The sequence below is a fragment of the Gekko japonicus genome, unplaced genomic scaffold (assembly GCF_001447785.1).
Source record: "Gekko japonicus isolate JY-2015 unplaced genomic scaffold, Gekko_japonicus_V1.1 scaffold2001, whole genome shotgun sequence".
Classification (NCBI taxonomy): Eukaryota; Metazoa; Chordata; class Lepidosauria; order Squamata; family Gekkonidae; genus Gekko; species Gekko japonicus.
In genome coordinates this window covers 14,541-26,614 of record NW_015167595.1, presented here as the reverse complement: position 1 = coordinate 26,614, position 12,074 = coordinate 14,541, and positions in this window count along the sequence as shown.

Genomic DNA, 12,074 nt, shown 5'->3' with positions numbered 1-12,074 from the left:
TGTGTTTGGTACACTGTATGCTGTAATTGGTAAGGTGATGGTCCTTGTCCTCTGAGTCTTGTTGGTACCGGATTAATTTGCAGTCTGGCCAAGTGACTTAAGGAGTTGCCGGGGGCAGAAAATACACATGCAAAATGAACACAGTGCCATGTATTGGGATGGATATTTGGCCCCTGCCATTCTGGCATTTGGAAACATAGAGAGATATGAACTGTACTTCTCCCCTGCTTGTAGGTAGGGTGGACAACAGACATGGAGAAAAATGTCTCTTTAATAGAGACATAATGGGACGGGATGTTACTTAGGGATGTTGTTTACCTGAATGCCATGAAAAGCATCAGCTTCCCGTTTCCCACACATTAAGTGGAGACAGGGCAGTTTTCTCCAGGCCTGCTGGCGACTGTACTTGTAAAGAAATCTCTGGCTGTCGACTCTGGTTGCGGGGTGGGTGTGGGGAGACCATGATCAGACGTCTTGAGAATGTAAAGCCTGTTTTGCAGGAGCTGAATGCACGGTTTATAGTCTGCTTTAAGAAAAACACAATATAATTCCTGTTAATCTAAGAGCCAAAGTCCATGTTAAATAGAGGAACCTTGTTCTTTTTAATGAAATGCAGTTGTAGTGTTGGGTGAGGGCCAGGCACCAAATGGATCAGAGCAGGGCAAACGGTGACTTTGGTCAGGGAGAAGGATTTTAGGAGGGGAAATGATGCAGCGGGGAAAGGGTTAAACACCACCCCCCTTTCCCCCCCAACAGGGTTCAGCTCAAATTGGCATGCTTTTATTAATATTGTGCTCCCTGCTAAAAGAAGTCTGTGGGAGATCCAGTTGTAGTTCGGTGAATCGCAGTGCCCTCCTAAGGACAGTTAGATGGCTCTGCGGCACAGTGGATAGTACACTGCTGTCAGGACCCACAGCAAAACAACGAAGTACACGCTTCCAGGAAGGTTTTACTTTATTGAAAAGCCATAGATGCATTAACATGAACACTGTTAGGAATGGCGGGTGATCTATGCACATAATTTCATATACAGCCCTCCCCACGTAGTACCCAATTACAGGGGTTCCCGCGCGCGGGCAGTAGGCTGAGAACTAACGGCTGCAAAAGCAAAACAGGTAACTCGTTCTGTGCAGAGACACAGCAACTCCTCCAGTGGCCTTGAGAGATATGCATTGCAGCGAAGAGGCAATTAAGCACAAGGGAAAAGAATGCACATGAAATGGAAACACACACCACACTATTGGCAGCTTAGCTGACAACTGGGCTTCTAGAGAAGAAGAAGAGATTGGATTTATACCCTGCCCTTCACTTGGAGTCTCAGAGTGGCTTACAAACTCCTTTCCCTTCCCCTCCCCACAACAGACACCCTGTGAGGTGGGTGGGGCTGAGAGAACTCTGACACAAACTGCTCTTTTTCCAGGACAGCTGTGCCAGAGCTTGTGACTGACCCAAGGTCACATCAGCAGGTGCAAGTGGAGAAGTGGGGAATCAAACCCAGTTCTCCCAGATTAGAGTCCGCACACTTAACCACCACACCAAACTGGCTGTTGGGTGGGTGAAGGGTGAAGAGATTCAAAGATTCTGGGTTTGATTCCCAGCAGAGTCACAGGTAGATTTTGAGGGGCTGTGGTGCAGTGGAAGAGCATCAGCTTTGCATGCAAAAGGTTCCGGGTTCAGTCCCTGGCATCTTTTCCAGTTCAAAGAACCTGTGCCAGGAAGTGATGTAAAAGACCTGTATCTGCGACCCTGGAGAGTTGCAGTCCAAGTAGACAGTACTGACCTTGATGGGCCAAATCAGTATAAAGCAGCTTCATGTGTATTCACACAACTGATTCCATCAAGGAAAGTATGCCTTTTTGGTGGCAGAGCATCTGCTTGGCATGCAGGATCTCCAGTTAAAGGGAATGAGTAGTCGGTGATGTGAAAGACCTCTGCCTAAGACCTTGGAAAGATACTGCCTGTCTGGGAAGAAAATACTGTTCTTGATGGCCCAAAGGTCTGATTCAGTGTACAGCAGCCTCGGGTTTATGAGTTACACGCTTCTGAGCCCACTGATTCCAGAGAACTTAGAAGGATGTAACTGTGCTTAGGAGTGCGTTGTTACTAGCGGGCAGCTGTTTTTTACTGGGTTTTAGATCATGACTCAGTTTCTCATAAAATGGAATGCATGCTTTCTATCATGTCTCTCTGGGAAATCACCCGGTGTGGGAGGGAATTCATGGTACTTTCTCCGATGAAATTGCTGATTGACACATATCAAGAAGGTTTGGATCTACGGAATAGTTAGTGCAGACTGTCGATTATGAATCTTATTTCCTACAGTTGGCAATGAGATATCTCCTGGAAGCCCACAAACACCAAATGAAGACGACAGACTCCACTAGGTACCATGAAGGTTGAGTAGAAATATAGTTTAAAAATGATTTAAATAAATTTACTGTAAAGGTAAAGGTAAAGGTTCCCTTGCTCGAAAGCCAGTCGAATCCGACTCTAGGGTTGCGGTGCTCATCTCCGTTACAAAGCCGAAGAGCCAGCGCTGTCCGAAGACGTTTCCGTGGTCATGTGGCCGGCATGACTAAACACCAAGGCGCACGGAACGCTGTTACCTTCCCACCGAAGTGGTCCCTATTTATCTACTTGCAATTTCTTGCTTTCGAACTGCTAGGTTGACAGGAGCTGGAACTAGAGACAGGAGCTCACCCTGCACTTAAAATACAGATTAAAAACATAGGCCTTGAATATAGCCTCTAAATAGAAACCACCTAAGTATTCTCAATGTACATTAAATAGTACAAATCAGGGCTATTTTTGGGCAGGAACGCACAGGAACGGAGTTCACTTCTGGTAACATGGGGTGTGGCCTAATATGCTAATGAGCTGTGCTGTTGGGACATGGCCTAATATGCTAATGAGTTTATGCTATTGAGTGTGGCCTATTATGCTAATGAGTTCCTGCTGGGCTTTTTCTACCAAAAAAGTCCTGGTACAAATCAATATCCACAGGTTGATGGCATAAAAATAAGACTACAACCATAATAAACAGGACCAGACATGTTTAGGTCCAGTGGGCCGTCTTCCGTGGTCATTAGTACATCAATACACATATGCACCAAGAACAATTGTTGGTATAGATTCAGTTGGGGTAGCCATGTTGGCCTGAAGCAGCAGAACAAAGTTTGAGTCCAGTGGCACCTTTAAGACCAACAAAGTTTTATTCACGGTATAAGCTTTCGTGTACAAGCATACTTCCAGTATCTGAGGAAGTGTGCTTGCACAGAAAAGCTTGTACTGTGAATAAAACTTCGTTGGTCTTAAAGGTGCCACTGGACTCAAACTTTGTTCAATTGTTGGTATAATAAGCCAAAATAGGTGCTGAATGGTTCTTGTACATTTTATACTGTCTGGCCAAATAGTGCCCTTATTAGGATTATGGATCTTCTCCCTGATTTCTGCGTTCCCACATAAAAATGTGTGGTTGTAAATTATATCTAATTTTGGCTATGCATTCCCTTGTGGTGTGTATGTATACATCAATCAGCAGTCTGACAATAGACTTCAGTCATCTTTTCTCCACACTTCAAAACCTCAAACATCTTTCCTTATTGGGAAAGTGCACCACAACCGTTTTGGATGCCCTTTTCTGCACTTACACAGCTCTGAGGCATCCTTTTAAAAGCTGAAGTCATCTAGAACTATACATAGTACTCCCAATCTGACTGTACCACGGACATATACAAAGACATAGTGATACTGGCTATTCTGTTTTCAAGTCCTTTTGGCTGTTGTCAGATTACGAGGCTGGGACACTGATGCTGGGGAAGATTGAAGGTAACAGAAGAAGGGGACGGCAAAGGATGAGATGGTTAGACAGTGTTACCAATGCAATGAACATGAAATTGAGCAAACTCCGGAGGACAGCAGAAGACAGGAGGGCCTGGAGTGATGTGGTCCATGGGGTCATGAAGAGTCAGACTCAACTGTGTGACTGAACAACAACAAAAACATGGCTGAATTACAACTTTATTTTTTAAAGGAACAGTGGAACTTTTTTTTAGAGCTGGTCCAGACATTATAAATAGATCACGGCTAGCTGGATGTGTATGTAATCACTTCTTATAATGCTTGAAGGGGAAACTTGCACAGACTAATGGCCTGTCAAGCTAAGGGATATTTATGCACGGATGCAGACCCTAGCTGGCACCCGCATATGCAGATATTTTCTTCCCCCATCCAGCTGCTAGGGCAGAGGGCACATGAGGGTAAGAACACTGGAGATTGCAATGGTTACTGGACTGACAGGGAGGAAGAGAGGGAGGGTTGCACTGTGTATTCCACCCCCTCTTCCTTCAAAGCAGATATCAATCCCCATCACCTTATCTGTTCAGATGAGCATCTCCACTGCAAGTGGAAATGTTTTCTGGGAACCCTGAACTGGGTGGGAGGGCAGCATAGAAATGTTCTAAATAAAGAGGTAAAAATAGAGTTCCTCACTGAGTATTTCAGAACACAACATCAGATGAATGTAGAAAACATTTGGTAGATAGCACTTCTTCTGTAACATCAGAAATCGGTCCAGTTTGTATAGGTCCATAAATGACTCTTCTTCTTAAGTCAGAAGTGGCATTTGCAAACATTTGTACAGAATGGTTATCACATATGTGAACTGCCTATTGATATTAGACGTCAGGACATAAATAGGATTCTGATCAAATGGATACACAACAAGCTTCCTTATACTGAATCAGACCCCCATCAAGATCAATATGGTCTACTCAGACTGGCAAGAGCTCTCCAGGGTCTCAGGCCATCATGGTGCTTCACATCACCGACTGCCTGGTCCTTTTTAACTGGAGATGCCAGGGACTGAAGCCAGAACACTCTGCATGTAAAGCAGAGACTCTTCCATTGAATCACAGCACCCACCAGGCAAGTTGCTAAGTCCCCAAGAATAGCAAGTTGGCAAGTCTACAACAATTAAGTCTAGTAAGTTGTGTCCATCCACAACTGTGGTGCATAAACTGCAGAAACACCTGACCCAATGTGCCTTTGAATCCCATCTGCCAAGCCCGTTAGCCACCCATTGCTGCTTTCCAGGGGCTTCTCTCTCTTCATTTTTACAGTCAGAGCAGGCAGCAAAAATGGAAGTTTACTGAACTCATAATAAGCTTCCAGATGTGGAACATGGGCCGGTGTGTCATACGTTGTTCAGACCCGTTTTAAATGAATAGAACGATGTAGCTGTTAAACCGTGAGCAGGGAAACCCAGGTTCGAATGCGTGCGCTGCTGTGGAGGCTTGCTGGGATACCTCTGGCCTTTCTCCCTCTCTTAGCCTAAACTATTTCGCAGGGTTGTTGGGCGGATGAACGGTGGAGAGCTGCACGATGTATGCTGAGCTCCTTGGACGAAGGGTGGAATAAGCATTTACTAAATGAATAACTATAAATATTTACAGTTACATATTGGATGTCCAGTTATTGAAAAAATTGTGATGGAATGTTTTTAAGTCCAGTCTGTAGCTCTCTGTCCCATCTATGTCACTCTATCAGTACATAACACTCCCATGTTCAAAAAAACCCCAAGGGAACATTGTGTGTGCGTGTGTGTGTGTGGGGGGCCCCCGGGGGGGTTACAATGAGAATCATTACAGAGTCCCTGTACAATGGGGGCCTCAGCTAGCCATGGTGCTTTGGTTGCATCCCTTAGAAAGACAGGTCTGCACACCTAATTATGCACACCTACATGGGAATCGGCTCCACTGAGCTCAGTGGAGCTTACTTTTGAAGGCCGAGTTATTTTATTTTTACCCCACCCTTTCTCCAAGGGGCTCAGGATGGTATTCCCTACTTATTTTATTTGACTAAAACATTTATATCCTGCCTTTTCTTGTGGTTCAAGGCAGCTTACGATAACAGTTATATTTACAGTTAAAACCAAACATAAAATAGCAAATCCCAAATCCCCCCCAAAAGATACCTCCCATTCGAACCGCCTCAAAAGCCCTACCCAACAGGCGGGCCTTGCAGCACCTCCTGAAGATTTCCCAGGAGGGAGCCCCCGTCGCCTCGTCAGGGATCTTCCCCCTATTTTATCTTCACAACAACCCTGCAAAGTAGAGCAGCCTTTGAAGGATTACCTGGACCCAGTAAGCTTCATGACTGAGTGGGATTTGAAACCTAGGTGACAACAGCAGAAAAGAGTAAGAGTCCAGAAGCACCTTAAAGACTATCAAAATTTGTTTTAGGGTATGAGCTTTCGTGAGTCACGGCTCACTTGTTCAGATACTTCTTCTGTTGGATGTCAACAGTCTTAGTCTTCACCATTGTGCCAACCTGGCTCTGTTTGGTGTAGTGGTTAAGAGCGGCAGACTCTAATCTGGAGAACAGGGTTTGATTCCGTATGCCTCCACATGCAGCTGCTGGTGTGATCTTGGGTCAGTTACAAGTTATTTCAGAGCTGTTCTCTCAAGAGCAGTTCTCTCAAGAGCTCTCGCAGCCCCACCTACCTCACAGGGTGTCTGATGTGGGGAGAGGAAGGGAAAGGAGATTGTGAGCCACTCTGAGACTCCTTCAGGTAGTGAAGGGCAGGGCATAAATCCAATCTCCTCCTGCTCCTCCTCCTTGTACGCCTAATATTATAAGAAAAATCAAGCTACTTTCTGGGTATCTTTTTTTACTTCCTTGTACTGAAAGGTCATCACCCTCTGCTTCCCCCCCTTCCCCACTGAGCACAACTGGCTGGCTGCCAGGCAAAGAAACACACTGTGCAGTGAGCTCATGTTAAAGTCACATGTTGTGCTGCATGTTATTAGGAAGAGTGAAAAGAGCAGCACAGCATCGCCAAGGTGCTTCTTGTAATGCCTCTTTCCACCCGGACACACAGACTTATCTCACCGAAAGCTACTTTTTGGATGATGGCTTATATCAGCTGAGCGCTGTCAAAGTCTTGCAATTAAGTAGAATGGGGAACCAATAGCCATTTCTGATGACATAACAAAGATGTCTACTTGCTTTGCTGAATTAATTGCATGATTTGCTGTCATCTCGGGTCAGGGCCCATAGCTCATGAGAGGATCCAGAGAGGAAGAGACCAGAAAACAAAAACACACCACTAGTTTGCAGCAAAATGCAGTGGAGGAAAGGTATAGGCCTGAATGCGCTGAAATCAATGATTAACTTGAGTGCGGATCCCTTCCAGGAACCTGTATGTGTTGCGTAACACAGAAGATCTCATAGCGTGCAGTGTTCTTTTCCTCATTTGTCTTTCTTTCTTCCTTTCAAACAACTCAAGAAGTTCAGGAGTTGTAAAAAAATGCTCTAGTTCAACAAGCAGGTTCGAAGTTTTGCAGAGATCCTTCCATGGGGGGGGGGGAATCAAACTGTGCTTGCCAAACTAATTTTTTATGAGGTTGTTTAGAAGTAGGGTGAAGATTTATCACGTCAGCTGTGGCTACACACAGACTGGCCTTTGACGTGCATGAGAGAAGCCAGGCCTTCTCTGGGCATGCTCACGATAACCAAGAAATAAACATTTTGGAATGGACTTTCCCTGATGAGTTGCTTTGATTTGTTTGAAACCCACAAGCGAGAAGATCATTTTCTGTAGCCTGATCTCACACAGAAGGCTGGAGTCCCAGGGCTCCTTGTGAACAGTGTGTGCGCAGAGGGGTTGGATTCTACCTGCTTTTCCACTGGTGAGACAGAGAGGAGGCGTCCCCTTTGACCACCCAAAAAGGCTATGCTGGGGGCCATGGGATCTACATGAACAAAAGCCATGTGGGATGGAGGCCATAGTAGGAAGTAGAATTGGGAGAGACTGGGCAATAAATCTGGCTAGATCTGACCCCAGGTAGACTGAAAGCCAAACTACATGTTCTATTCAAGAGAGAATACACAGACATTCTGGTCTGAATCCAGGCAGATTTTTCACTCAGTCTTGCTCAGTTTTCCTCATTACTACAGCCTGCCCCCATTCCACACAGCTTTAACTGATTGGTGTAGTGGTTAAGTGCGCGGACTCTAATCTGGGAGAACTGGGTTTGATTCCCCACGCCTCCACTTGCACCTGGCTGGATGACCTTGGGCAAGCCATAGTTCTGATAAGAGCTGTTCTTGAAAAAGAGCAGTTTCTGTCAAGAGCTCTCTCAGCCCCACCTACCTCACAGGGTGTCTGTTGTGGGGAGGGGAAGGGAAAGGAGTTTGTAAGCCACTCTGAGACTCCTTTGGGTAGTGAAGGGCGGGGTATAAATCCAATCTCCTGCTCCTCCTCCTCCTCCTGTCTTTGTGGCGTCTCCCCGCGGGGGGGGGGGGTCAAAGGGTTGCCAGCTCCAGGTTGGGAAATACCTGGAGATTTGGGAGGCACAGCCTGTGGAGTGTCGAGTTTGGACGGGGGAGAACCTCAGCTGGGTATAATGTCATAGACTCCACCCTCCAAAGCAGCCATTTTCTCCAGGGGACTCAATGTCTGTCGTCTGGACATCAGTTGTAACTCCAGATCTCCAGGCCCCACCTGGAGGCTGGCAACCCTACCTTCCCCCCAGAGGAAAAGCTGGTTGAATCCAAACTTCTCAGTGCAAACCTAAGAAGAGATACACCCAAGTCAATGGGTTCCGAAGGCTGGAAGCCTGCTTAAGAACTGCACTGTTATCAAGGGCAGAGAATGTGTATGTGCGTGTTGGTTTTGGCTATGAGAGAAGGGGCTGTGGCAATGTGGCAAAGCATTTGCTTGGCATGTAGGTCCCAGGTTCAATCCTGGGCATCTCCAGTTAAAAGGACCAGGTAAGAGGTGATGTGACAGACCTCAGCCTGAGACCTTGGAGAGTCGCTGCCAGTCTGAGTAGACAATACTGACCTTGATGGACCAAGGGTTCGATTCAGTATAAGGCAGCTTCATGTGGAGAATCACACCCAGTTTCCACATCAGACTTACTGGGTGGCCACGAGCATGTCATAGATTTAGGTTTCAGGTTTCAGACATGACATTTAATTTTTATCCTGCTGCGAAAGGCCATGGCAACAAGAATATACAAGTTTATGAGAAAGCAACCGGAGTAGATAAACACAACAGATTTGTACATACTAAACAAATACCTAAGGTTGGCCTTTCTTCCTTTCTCTGGCACATCTTGTAAACATAAACTACTTTGACATCCCAATGTTAAAAAATACCATCCAGAACATTGAAATGAAATGTGGTACCCTTTGTGCTGTAGGCTTATGTGTAATTATACAAACACAGACCGGAGATAAACAAGATCAATGAGAAACCTGACAGCCATTGCTAGTTTACCGCTATTTCCTGGCTCGCGTTGAAACTTGTTCTGATCTTTGGTGCTCCAACTGTAAATGAAGTCAGTGCCGAAGCAATTCGCTCCCAATTACCAAACCTAACAGGCAAGTGAACTTTTGAAGTATGGCCAAGTTCTTGTGGCTTTGCCAGGAAAGACAGGGCTTCCTACCCTTCTCGTACAAGGGCAGAAGCTTGGGTGATGGTAATGGGAGAGCTTCTCTGATTCATTCAGGCCCCCTGGCTACCTCTGGGTGGTGGCTGGGCACTAGGCAGAGTGCTTTTGTGTGGGCTCCTCCACCACTTCCATGCCTTCCACCTGAGTGGGACTCCTGCTTCTCATGCATCCCTCACAGCAAGGTAGGAAATGCCAGCCTCCGGGTGGGACCTCAGGATCTCCTGGTATTACAGCTTATCTCCAGACCACAGAGAGCAGTTCCCCTGGAAAAATGGATGCTTTGGAGGGTGGATTTTGTGGTACTGAGGCCTCTGTCCTCCCAAAGGCTTGTTGGATCCCCAGGCATTCGAAATAACTCCACGTTTGATTCAAAGCAAGGTTTATTTCAAAGCGATGGTTCAAGCAGGAACAAGGACATTGTTAGGAATGACTACCCATACACAGGTATAACATAATAAAGGGATTTGAACCAGGTTAGGGCCAATGAGCCCAGTTCCCGCTGGCAGGAATAGAACTTGGAAATGCGCACCCTTTTCATGGGAACGTAACAGTTCAGTACAATCAACACAGGTTCAGTTCACAGGGGAGATACCCATAACAAGCTGAGCGAAGCACCGACTCCCACCACCAGCTGCATGACCTTGGCCAGTTCCGCAAAGTACAAAGAAGCATAATGAAGCTACAGGAACTGGGGGGGGGGAAGAGCCCAAGACGCGTTAAACAGGTAACACCAGATACAATGGCAGCTAGCTGACAAGGCTCCAGCCCCAGATTTCCCAGCCTGAGTCTGGAAACCCTACCCGCCCCCCCAATCCCCCACCGGTGGCCAGGGGGGACCCGACAACTCTACTACAAGGCACCTGCCTCCTTCCTGCCACCAATGGTGGTATGTCCACCTGCCTCTCTCCAATGACAGTGGTGAGTTCATCTGCCCCGACCCTGTGACAGCAGCACAAGTCTCTGCCTAGCCCTTCTGAAACAGTGTACCTGCCCATTCCCTGCCAGTAGCATTAGGTGGGACCTGAAGATCTTCTGGAATTACAGAGGATCTCCAGACTAGAGGTATCTGGAGAAAATGGGCCGCTTTGGAGGGTGGACTGTATGGCATTATACCCTCCCGGAGTCCTTCCCTCCCCAAACCCCGCCATCCCGAGAATGTCTCTGCATTCTGAACCGTGTCTAATATTCTGTGGCTCTTCCAGATTTCTGCAGTCCTAGTACAAGCGTCTCCTATTGACACGTTGATTTATACTTCGTAATCCACCTTGAGTCTCAGTGGACTATAAGCATAGTAAAGAAGAATAATAAATAAATAAATATAACGAGCTATAAAATAAAATGAAAGCAAGAATGTGCACTATCGGGGACTGGGAGGACACAGGAGGGGATGCTGCTGTAAAGAGCCTTTTCTTCATTTCTCATTTAGGCTTCGCACGACTGAGCAATTCTCGTTAGGTTTCTTTATAAAGGCAGAAATGGGCTTCTGGCAAGCAAATCATAGCCATATGTTCCTAAGGACTGTTGACCTGGATACATCGGAATAAGCACAGTGCTGGCAGATGCAACTCCTGAACTCTGGTAAATTGGCCAAGAGCAGGTAATCAGAGAAAAATATGTTCATCCAATTCCTGGTATTTCTTGGGAAACTGTTCTTCTTCAAAGATAACTCCATGCCGGTGCCCTGTCCACATTAATTGAGGCCAGGAGCCTCACACGTTACTGGAATGAAATGGGACGTACCTCATAGAAATGCTCTGAGAAATGCTATCATTTGCAAGAGGTATTTAACTTCAGAGGCTCATTGTTCAAGATATAAATTCTGAACACACCTTTATGGGGGGGGGGCAAAATATGCTAGAGGTCCTAAATTGCTGACTGGGTGCTGTGGTAAATTGGCTAAGAGCAAGCAAACTCTTGTTTGCTGGGAAGGCAGAGATCTTGAAGGACATTGTGATCCCCACTTTTGATGAAAGTTCAGCTGACCTCTGCTGACTCAGTTAAGAGTTTTGGGGTTATACTGGACCCAGTGGTGTTGCTGGAGAAGCAAGTTAATGCAGCCGCAAAAAAAGTGTTCTTCAGCTCAGCCTAGCCCATGAATTGGCCCCTTACCTTGATACGGCTGATCTGGCCACCTGGATCTATCCCATGTAACATCTAGACTGTAATACACTGTACATTGGTCTCCCCTCAAAATCAATTTGGAAACTTCAGTTGGTGCAGAATGCCATGGCTCGGCTGGAGCCACACAGCACTTCTCTATTTTCCCCACAAAGGTCCCTGCCACACGGCAGAAAAAAACACGGGCAAAGTGCGGCTATTCAGAGCTGCACCAAAAGAAACACACGGCGGCGGGATCACATCGATCCCCTGAGCCGCCGCTCCATTGCTCCCCGGCATGATCAGATGACGGGGAGGAAGCCACCGAGCAGAGACCGAGACAGCCGGCTGCGCATGTGTGCTAGGGTTGCCAAATCCGTCTTTGCCGGGAGCCTTGTATGGCCGTGGCCCCGCCCCCAGCGTGCCCACGACACTTGCCCACTTCCCCCGGGCCCCAATTCCGCCGCATCGGAAATCAGGGCTTCAAAGTGGGGGATTCCCCGCCCCCCGCCCACA